Raw genomic sequence first — 14,743 nt, forward strand, 5'->3', positions numbered from 1 at the left:
TGAGAACTTCTGACTGATTATTGACTGTTGCAGTATATAACAGTGGAATCAGAAAATTAAACAAGATGATCCTTGTCATTTTGGTGAGGGGAAGGGGAAGCGTAGCAAATCAGCAAACCAGTATGTGCCTGGAAAAGACACTAGGTGAGTCATCTATATCCGTAGTAATTACACCTAATTCCAATGCTTTTTCTCCCATAGATTCTTGTTTGTGGCATCCAGCCCAGCAGAGATGGGTTTTGCCAGAGTTTTTGTTGCTGGGGGAGAAAAAATAGAAAGCAACTTCTTTAAGCACAAAAATTTGCAGAACTTGAAAATATTTTTTTGCAACCTTTACCCCCAGGGATCATGACAGCAGCAGAGTTGTAAATGTCAATGTGGAAGTGGACTGGAGAACTGGCTTTCTTCCCCCACCAAAAAGAGAAATGACCAGATTACTCATGTGTGCAGCCAGATTCCCTGGTTTACCTCCGAATGTTTTGGCAGTTCCTGGGGTTCACTGCATACGGTCAGAAGAGTACTGGGTAAATTTGGCATTAGAATTCTAAACGAAAAGCGGGAATGGAAATAAGCAAGGCCAAGTGCTTCTAGAGACCAAGCCTATAGACCCATAGCTATCAATTCACAATGTCTTGGCCAACTGCACTTTTAGATTAACAGCGTAAAATCAGCAAAGATTCAGAAGGTAATGACCATAGAGCTTCTTGGGTCTGAAGCATGCATTGATGGTGTAGCCTGCTCTCCACTCCCCATGGTGGTCATTGACAACAACAGATTTATAGAGCCAAAACTCAATAACTATGCACGGAACGTACAGAGCAGAAATGCAATAGAATATTGGGCATTGGGATAGAGGAGAATGAAACCTCAAAGACAGGAATAATTTTAATAAAAAAGCAAAAGAGACTTTTTATATACATTGATTGTTAAAAATGGCATAATTTTCATAAAGTCATACTAAAAATATCTTATTTCTTTATAATCAGATCTTTTGGGCCCAAGGATGGAGGGGCATAGAGGGGAAAAGTGGGGGAATGGATAAAACTAGGACACCTTCTCTCTACCCCTTGGCTATGCTTGTCCTGTTCTCTCCCCATATCCTAAACATGGTTTTGGGTACTGAGAGACAGAAGAGAGAAAATAAGAGAGGAACTCCAAAGAGAAGCATAAGATGAAAAAGAGGGGGAGGGGGAGAAAGGAATGTGGAAGGGCAATTTTACTAGCCAATGTTGAGGTGAGACAAATGTAAACGATTGCTTGATATTTTCTCCTTCCGAGCCTTCAGTGTGAGTACCCCTTCGTAATTAGGACAATGTCCCAGAGAATACTGTTCCAATGTGCATATTTTCCGTTGGCTTTCCAATCTTGATTTCTCCCTTCCTACTTCCCCAGAGCTGCCTGACTTAAGGCTCCACATGGTTTAGATAAAGACAAAGCAAGGGATGGGACAGGTGAACCAAGATCTAGATAATTTGTTCTCTTTCCTTGGCCACTTTGAGGATGGACAAGTGACCTAGGTTATCCAGCAAGAATATTATCAGGGCTTTTGCTGGGAATTTTTAGGAAAGAACTTAAATGCTACGTTGGAACTACAAGGAGCTATCTCCTCCTTGAGGTCATGTCACTTGACTCAAGTGTTTAGAAATAAGGAAGAGAAGAATTCAAGGGACTCGCATGGCTCATTCTTCCAAACATCAAACTATAGTAGCCTCCCCCCCAAGCTATATCCCTTATCCAGCTTCACTTTTTGTTGTTGTGGCCAACAACAGCCTAGAGGCAGAATGATCCTCCTTGTGACATATTGTCAGATAGTCATAGTACCTTGCAATGCCTCACATCATTCACCTCACCTCATCTCATGACATAGAGATTTTTATCAGCTTGCATCATCACAAGAAGGGCGAATACAGTACAATCAAGCATTTTGAGAGACCACATTCACATAACTTCTGTTAGAGGATATTGTTGCAATTGTTCTGTTTAATTTACTACTTATTGTTGTTAATTTATTGTGCCTCGTTCATGGATAAAATTTTATCATAAGTAAATCTGTTGAGGAAAAAGCATAATATATGCAGGACTCTGTACTATTCTTGGTATCAGGCATCCACTGAGGGTCTTGAAAGGTTTCCTCACAGATAAAGGCGGACTGGTGTCACTTCAATTTCATGTAATTTATTTGCCTCTGTCCTAAAGTTTTCCCCCCGAGAAACATGGAACAAGTCTGTTCTACCTTCCTCCCACAGGCTAGTACTCTCTGAACTAACTATCCCCAGATCCCCCAAAGTTTCCACATATGACATGATTTCCAGAACCCTCATCCATCTGGACATTATCTTTGATTCAAGGTACACCCTTGTTAATATGCGTACCCCTTAAAATATTTTTGTTGGTGTCTGATACTGACAGAGTACGGTGGCTAGGGTGCTATAATTCCATTATTAGCATGCGTTTTGAGCAGTCCCTGTTCATGGTAGTTCATGCCTCTGTTCAGGCATGATGTCACTGAGCCCAGTCAAACAGGGCTGTGAAGACAGTGATGTGGATTCAGAAAAATACAAAACTTGGTCTTTGACCTCCAAAGGAAAAAGGATAGAGAGGGGCTTAGAAGGATTGAGACAGGAAGGGGCACATCCTCATGTTGGGATGAGAGAAGGAAAGGAAGGTGGGAGGAGGAATGGGAAGATCTATAGCTGGATCTGTAGGCATTTTCCCCCCATCAAAAACACATTTTCTTCACGAATCTTCCATTTATCCCTCTAATGACATCTTATCTGCCCTGAACATAAACACTAGAACAATGCTCTATTATTCTCTTTCCCTTATTCAAGGGTGCAGGTTATTCTCCCCATCTCCATTTCTTCAAACCACTTCCCTTTCAACTTTTGGCAGTTCCCTCCATATCTCCCCCCTAGAAGCTTCTTCTGCCAGTGCCATAGGTGATCAAGACTTTGCTAAATCCAATAGAAATATTTTAGGTCTATTATCCCTTTGCACATCTTGGCAGTACTTAGTACTATTGATCAATCCCTTCACCTGAAAATTGTCCACGTCTTTGCCTTCTGTGACGCTCTCTCTTGGTTTGTCTCCCACCATTCTAGCCGTGCTGGCCTCCATTTCTTCTGCAGTCTTCCTTACTGTAACCACAACTCTGGTTTTCCTCCAGCTTCAGTTTCTGGATCTCTTCATTTACTCTGCATCTGCTTCTTTGGAGGTCATAGTCACATCTTTGGCTTCAACTTCAACCTAGCTGATTGCTTTCATGCTTTGGATCTAACTCTATATCCAGCCAGTCTACGGGAGGAAAGAGCTTGAAGTGCATTCAAATCATGTATCAAACTTAGAAGTTATGGACTACAAACAAAAGCCCAGGATAAAAGACAATTATTAAAGCAGGGCCAATGCAGGGGTGTTTGCTGAGTTCCATAGCGTCAATTATCATGAAGATCCAAATGGGCAGGTGTTGAGCAGCTGATTCACGGGCATAGCCAAAGAGAGATTGGCGATCAGGGCCATGGAATCTGGGATTCAATTACTGTGAACATTGTGTATAAGTAAAGATTGCAACAATACCCTCAGAGCTAGTTCAACAGCATGGCTGGAAATACTAATTAAAAAATTCTTATAGTCCCACCTCAGGCCAGGGAAATTAAGGGGCATGCCAATGGGCAAAATGGCAGAGACACATGGATTCTGTAGTCAGTGTTAAAGCCTGGGGGGTCAGAAATTTGGGCAGGTCATTAACATTCCATATCCATGAAGCTCTAAGTATAGAATTTTTACATTTGTCCTTGTTAAATTTTATCTCATTGGTTTCCGCCTAGAGTTCTAGATGTCAAAATAGTTTAGAATCTCAATTCATGCATCTGTCATATTAGCTCTTTCTGTCACTCAGCTTTGTATCATCTGCAAATTTTATGTGGCCTTCTATGTCCTGAGCCAAGCAATTGATGAAATGTTGAAGTCAGCCAAGAGCTGAGCCATGTGACCCTTCTCTTCAACATTTCATCCAGTTGACATCAACCTATTAATCAACACTTTTTTGGAGGTTATTGTTTAAACAGCCACAATTTCACCTGATGATCCTGACATTCAGCTAATAGCTCGTTATCCTATTTACCAAACTATAATGAGATTCTTTGGCAAATGCTCTTTTGAAACCAAGGAAGGCTCTTCTAAAGGTGTCCCCCAATTTTTCCTGTTCCACCAACCTGGGAGTGTGATAAAAAAGAGCATGATTATGAGTTTGGCATGACTTTCCCTAGTGAGTCACTGCTTCCTCTTCTCTGTGTTCACACGCCATCTGTTTAATATTCTATTTTAGAAGCCTTCCCTGGAATAAAATCAGATTTGCCAGTGTGTAGTTTGCAGAATTCCTTTTTTCAAAACTGGAAGAGCATTTGTTCATCGCTAATCCCCCGGCCCCCTTTCCATTCTCCAGGGTCAGATGGTTCCCAGATTCCTGACAGTGACTCAGCTCACACACAGGTTTGTTCACTTTGGTCCTTATAAAATGAAGTCATCTGAAATTGCTAAAAGTTCTTAATACTTCCTTACGTACCTTCCCCTTTTCTTCCCATATTATGGTGAGAGTATAAAACAAGCAGTTTTATTACATTTCTTGTTGGAGAAGATAAAAACAAAAGTTTCTCTCCTTTTGTTATCAGTTGGAATCTCATCACCTGTCCCAAGTAACTGGGTTCTAAACATAACATATATACCCTCTATCCTTATTCCTTTACTCAGCCCTCAACTGATTCTGAGTTTCAATCTCTTTATCATGTCCTGATTGCTCCATCTACTTCTCAGACAAGTTCTTTTAAGTATGATTTAATTCCAGGATTTCCTGTGTAGTCACACCAATCTATGCTCCTCAACTATTCTCAATGCCACAAATCCCTCTTTAGAGATCTCTTTGTCCCTAAAATAACATGACAGCCCTGATCTAATACCCATGATCTTCTTTAATCCTCTTGGGTCCTCTTCCATCCAAAGAGAATACCAGACAAGCCAGGAACCCACTGGGCTTATTTGCACTGATGAGTAGCAAGATAAATAGCAGTCACGTACCATGCCCAAGATTCTCTAGAGTGGAAAGGAGTCTTTTATTCCCAGCCCAAACTGTTCGCCGTATTGGTTTCTTTTTTTTTCTCAAACCCCCAAATTCACCCCAAATCCTGTCTTCAAAGTGGAAACTTGAAAAATGGCTACTTTGTTCCTAACTACTTTGTAATTTATTTTCAGGTGGCTCTACTCATTATTAACCATTAGCCTGAGGAGAGACTGCAATGCCCAGCAAGGATGAATGATTCTGACATTGTCCGTTTCTTCATGGAGATCTCTGACCACTTGTTCTGACTCAGACTAAGTTCCTGGTTCACTTGTATGCTGTGATCTCAAGAACGTAGAATCTTGACAATCTCTCTCTTTATCTTGCCTGAGTCTCCACATATCTCACTGACCCACACAGGTTCTTCTAAATCTGTATAATCAGTACATTCTGTTTCTTCTGACTCAATCTACAGAATATTCCCAAGTTTTACATAGAGATATCATTTTAGCTTTAAAATTCCCTCCCTCCAACCAAATTTTATATAAGTATTTTCATACATTTCCCTCATTCTGTTTAGTAGATTTTTCTTCTGTCAAAGCAATCCTTCATATCAAGTTTGAGCCAGATTGAAAGGTCTGAGACAATATATTTTCTAGAATGTTCTTTTTAAACTAAGAACCATTCTTTCCTGAAAATTATTTTGATAATCTGATTGTAAATAGTTGCCTTTGTATTTATTTCCTATAAGCCACTGTATTGAATGTGGGAAAAATGAAGGCTTATTAGCTGAGTTTCAGGCATAGCTCCCCTGGACTGCCCTATGGATTTTGGACTTGCCAGCACCCACTATGTATTTATAAACACACACAGACACACATGCAGACACAATCCCCTATTGGTTCTGTTTCTCTGGAGAACACTGGCTAATACAGATTTTTACATAGCCATAGCTCTAGATCCTTGGTGGAAAGATTTTTCTCCGTCAATGAAAATGATGGATTCCTGAAGAATCAAACTTATTTTCTATTAGAAGATGGCCCAACGCTACACACAAGCACTGATGTTAGACTTGCTGGGAACACCAGATACTGAATGAGGGAAACAAGAGTGGCCACCAGGAGAGAAAAGCCAGCAGTCTGTGAAGAACCCACTTTGAGGAGGGGTGGTATCCATCTGGCATGGTAAGAATGGAAGTGGTAGGATTCACCCTAGGGGGATCCCTGGGTGGCGCAGTGGTTTAGCGCCTGCCTTTGGCCCAGGGCGCGATCCTGGAGACCCAGGATCGAATCCCACGTCGGGCTCCCGGTGCATGGAGCCTGCTTCTCCCTCTGCCTGTGTCTCTGCCTCTCTCTCTCACTGTCTGCCTATCATAAATAAAAAAAAAAAAAAAAAAAAAAAAAAGGATTCACCCTAGGAAAGTGGGATTCACCCTAGTAAAGTAAAATGCACCCTAGTAAAGTAAAATGCATCCTAGTAAAGATTGGGATATCTACACAAGGCAGGTTAAGAGCGTTGGAAGCTAAGTCTGCCCATGAGAAATGACTCATAGGGATGATTTGAGGAGGGTAATCAGGGTTGAAATAGAATAGAATCAAAACTGCAGAGGCATGACATGACCTCAGGACAGACTGTCTTCCATAGTAGGGATAGGTAGGGAACTGGAAATCTAGAACTAGTGTAGGCATCAAAACACAGGAGACGAGACTACTTTTGAATTTACAGACACTGTCCCTAACCCCTACCCTACTGCCTCAAGGAGACGCTAACACCATACAAAGCAGATTCTCAGTGGATCAGATTGGGCAAAACCAAGCCAGCTGCTAGCAGGTTTTTATAGCTGGAGCTGGGTAGAGCTGGGGCAAGAGTCAAAGAAGTTGGAGGGATGCTTCAGATACTGCACCTTTAGTCCAAATTTCCAATTTGCACAGGAACAGAATTATTTGAGGGAGCATGTTTTTAGAAATAGCTTCAAAATTAAAATTACAATAAAATTAAATTAATAGAAAATTGGCTTTTGGGCCCTGACTAGACTCTATTGAATTATTGTGTTTTTAATTCTGTTTGCTCAAGCTTTCCCATTTTCATTGGAAAAACTATACAAAGTTACTCAAAATCTTCCACCCTAGTTTCTCCTGCAGATTTTTTTTTAAATTTTTTAAATTTTTATTTATTTATGATAGCCACAGAGAGAGAGAGAGAGGCGCAGAGACACAGGCAGAGGGAGAAGCAGGCTCCATGCACCGGGAGCCCGATGTGGGATTCGATCCCGGGTCTCCAGGATCGCACCCTGGGCCAAAGGCAGGCGCCAAACCGCTGCGCCACCCAGGGATCCCTCTCCTGCAGATTTTTAAAACAAAGTTGACACATATTCCAATTTTCTTGGGTCTTCCTGCATTAACAGCTGAGATCTTTCTCATTCAGACATTTATTTATTTGCAGGACATTTGTGAACTACCTACACGATGGTGACACGGCATCAGGTGCTAAAAGTGACTTACACAAAATTGCAAACGTTGCCCCCCCGTAACAGATTAAACGTCCTCTGCATATCATTCCCCAATCCCCTTATTAAATATATTTTTAAAGGCATTATTCTTTAATCCTTGGACATGTGGATGTCAGCTGCCTTTCAAACAGATTATCCCTACAGTTATAAAAACAAATTTTTAAAAATCTCCAGCAAAGATGCACGTAAACCAGTTGGCATCCTGTGCGTACAGCTCTATTAAAATGGCTTTGACTACATACCCTCTATTCTAGAGTTACTCTTGGCAAATTTTCAGAAACTCTCCATTCTCTTCATCATGCTTCCATCTCTTTTATCATTTGAATTTTGTATTAGCATTAAAGGGTCCTTCTTACACCCTGATGTCTTTAACAGTCTTTACCACTTTCCTCCTCCAAATTACTCTACGTTGAATTGTATTAAATGCGTCTCCCCATCACTCATGAATGCAAAGCTGTATTTCACTTTTGTTAGCATTGTGCGTGACCACCCGCATTGCTCTTTAATATACCTATTGCCTCCTGCTGGGTGATTATACTAGACTGTACTGGAAATCCAGCTTTTCACTAATAGGATCCCAAATTCCTTTCTCAACCCTCCAAGTCTAAAGCCAGACTCACAAATGTAGATGTCTCACCCACCTTCACTGTGACTGCCAAGTTGCCTGCTCCTGGTAAGAACTTTCTCTTCGTCCAGCTGATAAGACCTGGGGACAACCCCAAACCTCTGTGGCACCTCCCCTAGCCCTCTAAATGTCTCCAGCAGCCTGCCTCTCTCCATTCATTCATTGCCTCAGTGGGCCTTGTGCTTCATTCTGCCAGCTGGCTTTCCTGGCTTGAGGGTAATAAATACTTGCAAATATTTTTATAGTCAAATCCACTGTTTTAAAGAGCCTATACTTTTTTTCCAAAATAAAGTAGGCAATACTTATTTTACTACAAATTCTGTCATTGTTCTCTCTTCCCAAATTTCATTAAAATCCATTAACAAGGCCGGTTTAGCCCTCCCAGGAGCCTTCCTCACACCTGGCAGTAAGCCCATCTGGTCCAGAATCAAGGTGTCTTCGGTAGCTCTCCACTAGCTAGGTGCTGATTCCTGGTAAACCCTTCCTTTCTTCTGATGTCAGAAACAGTTTAAGAGACCCCAGAGACTTCCCCATGCCTTTCTGGGTCCCTTTTCTGAGAAACTTGGCAGGCCTTATTTCTCATTTTTATTTTGAGATGACTTGATGTCCATTTTTAATTCTCAATTGCTTTAACCATATTTTATGCTCTATTTCTTGCCATGTTCTTGCATTTCTACAGGTAGGACTTCAGTGAATGATTACAGAGGATCATGGACGCCAGAGGGCCTTCAGAAGAACATAGTTGGGCTCACAATTTGGTTATTGGTATCATCAGATGGTGGAATTCTAGGAAGGAGTCATAAAGACGTGTTACTTGGAAGCCTTTTCATCTTTAATATAAGATATGTGTTGTTCTGTGTATTTTTTTAAGCTCGGCTACTTATGCAAATTCCTGTAGGCCAAAAATATTTTTATTTAAAGCATCTTTTCAGTCTTCAGCTTCATTCTTTTCTCAGTGATCCTACCTTGTTTCTTTTTTTTTTTTTTTTTAAAGTAGGTTTAACCCCCAGCATATAGCCCAGTTCGGGGCTTGAACTCACAACTCTGAGATCAAGAACTGAGCTAAGATTAAGAGTCAGTTGCTTAACCGACTAAGCTACCCAAGCACCCCTACCTTGTTTCTATTTTTTATTATCTTCTTCATCATTATGATGTGCAAGTTTTTACAGCCACATTCCTGGACTTGAATCTTAATTCTGATCCTTTCTTACCAGCTTGTGGCCCGTGGTGACTTCTGGCCTTGGCTTTTTCATCGATCAAATGGGATCATGATAGTACATACCTGCCTCAAGTAGAGCCTTTAAGGACATGAAAGGAATTAGTATACATAAAATGCTTAAAACGGGGCATTGACTATGTTCAATAATGCTAATAATTGTAATCTTTTCAATATCTCTTATAACTTCTATATGCACTGAAAACTAACCATCCCCATATTCTTATTTAACCGTCTTTGAATTATTATTTTATGTACTAAACATGGTTTCCATTTTTCTCAAACACCCAAAAATATTCCAAGGAGAAATTAATTGATATTAAACAATGTGGAAACTACAGCTTCTTTCTTTTCATTTCGTAAATAAGGTCAACACATCTATGCAGTAATATGCTACCATTCAGTGTAGCATCTTTCTCTGCCTTTCTTTACATAAGTAGTTATGCAAGCACTTACATATATCTTTATATAAATAAATAGTTACAATAAATATTGGAGACAACCATAATTTAAGAAGGTGAAACTCTAACCTTGTGGATTGACCTCAAGAAGAACCTCATGGAGTCCAAGAATATATCCTCTGTCCCACTGTGAGAGACAGGATGCTGACATGACAGTGGGCTTAATCTAGGTAGGTGGTCCTTGTATTCTTATGCCATATGATTATATATGTTAGGAAAGATGGTTTCATTGCTGCTTTCTTTCAAAAATCATCTTAATATTTAAAATCATAATCAGTTTTGTAACCTCCTCTTATCATATCATATATAATTACCCACTGCCTTCAAAGTGCCTTTTTCTTGAACTTGAAGATCTAAACCCACTTCCACTACAAGCCCTTTCTCCATTTCATTTGGAGATCTGTTTACTAACTTCATATGCTGTACCCTCCACTTGACACCCAATACCAGGTATCTTTAGCTTCGGTTCTCAAGAGTTCACACACCTTTTGAATGTGAGAGGAAACACAGAAGAGAGAAGACTTACATATACAATTTCTTCTTACTTTTTCAATCATTTTTTTATCTTAAGAATCAACTGTGGGTGTTGTTCATGTAGGTTCTTGATCCTACTGGCAGCCCAGGAACCTGCCAACTTTATTTCACACTGCAGATGAATCTGAAACAGGTGATTCATTACCACACACCTTGACAAATTCTGTCTTAGGTAAATAGTGTGATTTGACAAATACTTATGGATATTATTTTGTCTTTTAAAGGCCCAACTCTGACCTTTCCTCAGAGCTACACAACATCCCTCTCCAGTTAGAGTACTCACAATAGCACAAACACAGTGCATTCACTGCTGAACTCACCACCTCTCTCTCCAACTAGCTTTTCTGTGCTATCTTAGCTGGTGCCATGACCATGTTTGGTCACCTGGTAAAAATCCAGAAGTCATTTGTACTTCTCCGAGTCCCTCTCCCCCAAACATCAAGTCAACCACCTAGTGCTATGAATTTTAGCTCCTGAAATTCTCTTGAATCAGTCCTCTCTTCTGCATCTCTGTGGAGGTTGTATATCACTCCAGGTCTGAATCATTCTTTCTGATTTATTGCAATAGACAGCTGAGTGCTCTCAAGCTAATCAAATAAATTTTTCCACTGATGTCAAAGTGATCTTCGTAAATCCAAATTTGATCATATAACCTGCATTCCTTTCAAGTAGTTTAAAATCTGTAAGATGGCACTAAAGTTCTTCTAGGAGCTGGTTACTTCAAACCTCCTTCACTTAATTTCCCACCAATTCTTGCCAAAGACGCTGTTAAAACCATTGCCGTTGGCTTTTTTTGTGTGTTTTTTGTTCTTTTGTTTCTTGGGTCATTTTAATTTAAATTTTAACGTAGTTAACATATAGTGCAATATTGGTTTCTGGAGTAGAATTCAGTGATTCATCACTTACACAAAAGACCCAGTGCCCTTCTTTATACCTATCACGGATCTAGCCCATCCCCTACCCATCTCCCTCCATCAATACTCAGTTTGTTCTCTATTGTTAAGAGTCTCTTATGGTTTCTTTCCCTTTCTCCTTTTTTTCTTTTTCCTCTTCTCATATATTCATTTGTTTTCTTTCTTAAATTCCACATATCAGTGAGATCATATGGTATTTGTCTTTCTCTGACTGACTTATTTCACTTAGCTTAATACACTCTAGCTCCATCCACATATTGAAAACCATCGCCTTTGAAGCCAAAAAGAAATTTGGAACTACAGTAAGGAATGAAGAGTGCCAGAAAAAGGAAATATATGAATAAATATAAATACATTTTTCTCATTTTTAAGCTCTTTAAAAAATAATTCACTGTTTAAACAAAAAATTCTAAGTTTAAACATATGTAGAAGGAAAATTTATGACAACAGCAGCACAAAGCATGGGAGAGTAAACCAGAAATACACTGCAGCAAATCCCCTTCATGAAATGAAGTGATAGAACATCTTGGAAGGTAGACTATGATTTTTAAAAAGATATACAGTGAACTTTTAAGTAAAACAAAAATGTATGAGCCAATAGAGGACATTAAATGGAATTTTTTTAAAAAAGAAGTCAGGAAAAAGAAAAAAAAACAGATTAAGTATAAAACAAATAGCAAGATGATAAATATTAACACAAACTTATTGATTACATTGAATATTAATGATTGGAACACTCCAATTAAGCAATAGATTGTCATAATAGATTAAAAAGCAAGATCTAAATAGCAAGACCCAAATATATGCTGTCTAGAAATTTACTTAAACCATAACTACAAAAAAAACCCATAATTACACAGATAAGTAAAAATAAAATGGTGAAAAATATGTATAATGAAAACACTAATAAAAAGAAAGCTAGGGTGATGATACCAATAGGAACAAAGTAGGCAATAGAATGAAAAAAACAGAAGTAAGAACATTTTCATAATGACAAACAAAACTAACTTGTCAAACAGACATATAACCCTAACAGTGTCTACACCTAATATAAATGAAGCAAAGACTAACATAAAAGGAGAAACAAATTCACAATTACAGTTGGAGATTACAGTACTGTTCTCTCAGGAATTGAAAGAAAATCAGTAAGTACAATCTTATCAAGCAACTTGACCTAACTGACACTTATAGAACACCCTATCCAACAATAACAGAATGCACATTCTTTCCAACTGCCTGAGGAAAATTAATCAATATAGGCCATATGCTGAACCATTAGAAAATTCTGAATAAATTTAAAAGAAATGAAATCACAAAGATTATGTTATATGACCACAAAGGCCTTAAATTAGAAACCAATAACAGAAAGATTTCTGGAAAACTAATTTCAAAATATATGAAAATTAAACCTACCAGGGCCAAAGAAGAAATAACATATAAGCTTAGAATATATTTTGAATTAAATAAAAATGCAAATAAATCATATCAAATATTATGGAATACAGTTAAGTGATGCTTAGAAAGAAATTTATGGTCTTAAGTGCTTACACTAGAAAGAAACAGAGGTCCAAAATCAATTAAAGTAGCTTACACCTTAAGAAGATAGAAAAAGAACAAACTAAACACAAGTAGAAGGAAAGAAAGAAAAGATTAGAGCAGAAATCAGTGAAATAGAAAGTGGATACATGACAGGGAAATTCAATTAAGCCAAAAATATTTTTTAAATCAATGAAATTAATAAGCTTCTTTCTAAAGCAGCTGCTTCTAAACCTAATGTGCATTAGAATCACCAGGAATTCTTATTAAAATGGATTGCTGGACTTTGGCTCCAGAGTTTCTAATTCAAGAATTCTGGAGTAGGGCCCAAGAATGTTCATTTCTAATAAGTTTCCAAGTGATTCTAATGTTTCTGGGGATTACACTTAGGAAGCAGAAAACTAGACAGGTCAAGGAAAAAAAGAAAGAGAAAATACAAGGTGCTAATATCAGGAATAAAAAAAGGAACATTACTATGAATTCTATAAATATTAAAAGGATAATTAGGGCTGATAATAAAAATAATATTATGAACAAATCTATATCAGAAATTTGACAATTTAGATGGTATTGTGACATGATTATATGCATAGAAAGTTTGAACAAATCTTTAGAAAGCTCCTAGAACCAATTAGTAAGTTTTGCAAAAATGCAACATGAAAGTTTATATAGAAATCAATTATCTGGGATCCCTGGGTGGCGCAGCGGTTTGGCACCTGCCTTTGGCCCAGGGTGCGATCCTGGAGACCCGGGATCGAATCCCACATGGGGCTCCTGGTGCATGGAGCCTGCTTCTCCCTCTGCCTGTGTCTCTGCCTCTCTCTCTCTCTCTCTGTGACTATCATAAATAAATAAAAATTTTAAAAAAAATTTAAAAAACAGAAATCAATTATCTTTCTGTATGAGTACAACAAATAGTAGGAAAATAAAACAAAACATACAGAAAGCATCAAAATGTGAAACAATTATACACATATTTAAACATATTAAAGTTCTGTACTCTGAAAACTACATTTGTTGAGAGAAGTTAAAGACCTTTAAAAAATGGAGAGAGATATATACCACTTTCATGGATTTGAAGATTCACTGTTGTTAAGATTCCATTTCTCCTCAGATTGATCTATATATTTAATGCAATCTCAATCAAATCCCAAGTTTTGTTTTTAGAAATTTCTAAGCTGACTCTAAAACGTATACAAAAACAAAGTGACCCAACGGCCTAGAATTGCGTTCATAACATAATATTCATAACAAAATTGAAAGGGGTAGAGTTATAGCCTATACTATGTGCTTTCAAAACAACATTAAACTACAGTGATATAGACAATGTGGTATTGGGATAAGGATGGACATATAGGATCAATGGAACAGAATAAAGTCCAGAAAGAAACTCACTCATTTATAGTTAACTGATTTTTTTTTACCGAAATATATAAATTAGGAAAACAACAGCATTTACAAATGCATCAAAAAGAATAAGATATCTAAAAATAAATTTAACCAAAGAGTTGAAAGACCTACCAAAAAGTATAAGACATTGATGGTCAGCTGATTTTTTTGGCAAAGAGATCAAGGCTATTCAAAAGCATTTTCTTTCCAAAAACTGGTACTGAATATCCATTTAAAAAAATAATTATAACGCTTGGCTCTTACTCCACACTGTTTGCAAAAGTTAAATCCATCATGAAAATGTAAAGACTAATCTATAAACACATCTAGAAAGAAACACAGGAGAAAATCTTCATGATTTGGAGGTAGTCAGTGATTCCTTACATAGAACACAGAACATAAAAATCATAAAAGAAAAAATTTATAATTGAGCTACATCAAAAATAAAAATCTATTCTCTTCACAAGATAGCATAAAGAAAATGGAAAGGTGAGCCACAGACTAGAAAA

This window comes from Canis aureus, chromosome 24 (genome assembly GCF_053574225.1).
Source record: "Canis aureus isolate CA01 chromosome 24, VMU_Caureus_v.1.0, whole genome shotgun sequence".
NCBI classification, from domain to species: Eukaryota; Metazoa; Chordata; class Mammalia; order Carnivora; family Canidae; genus Canis; species Canis aureus.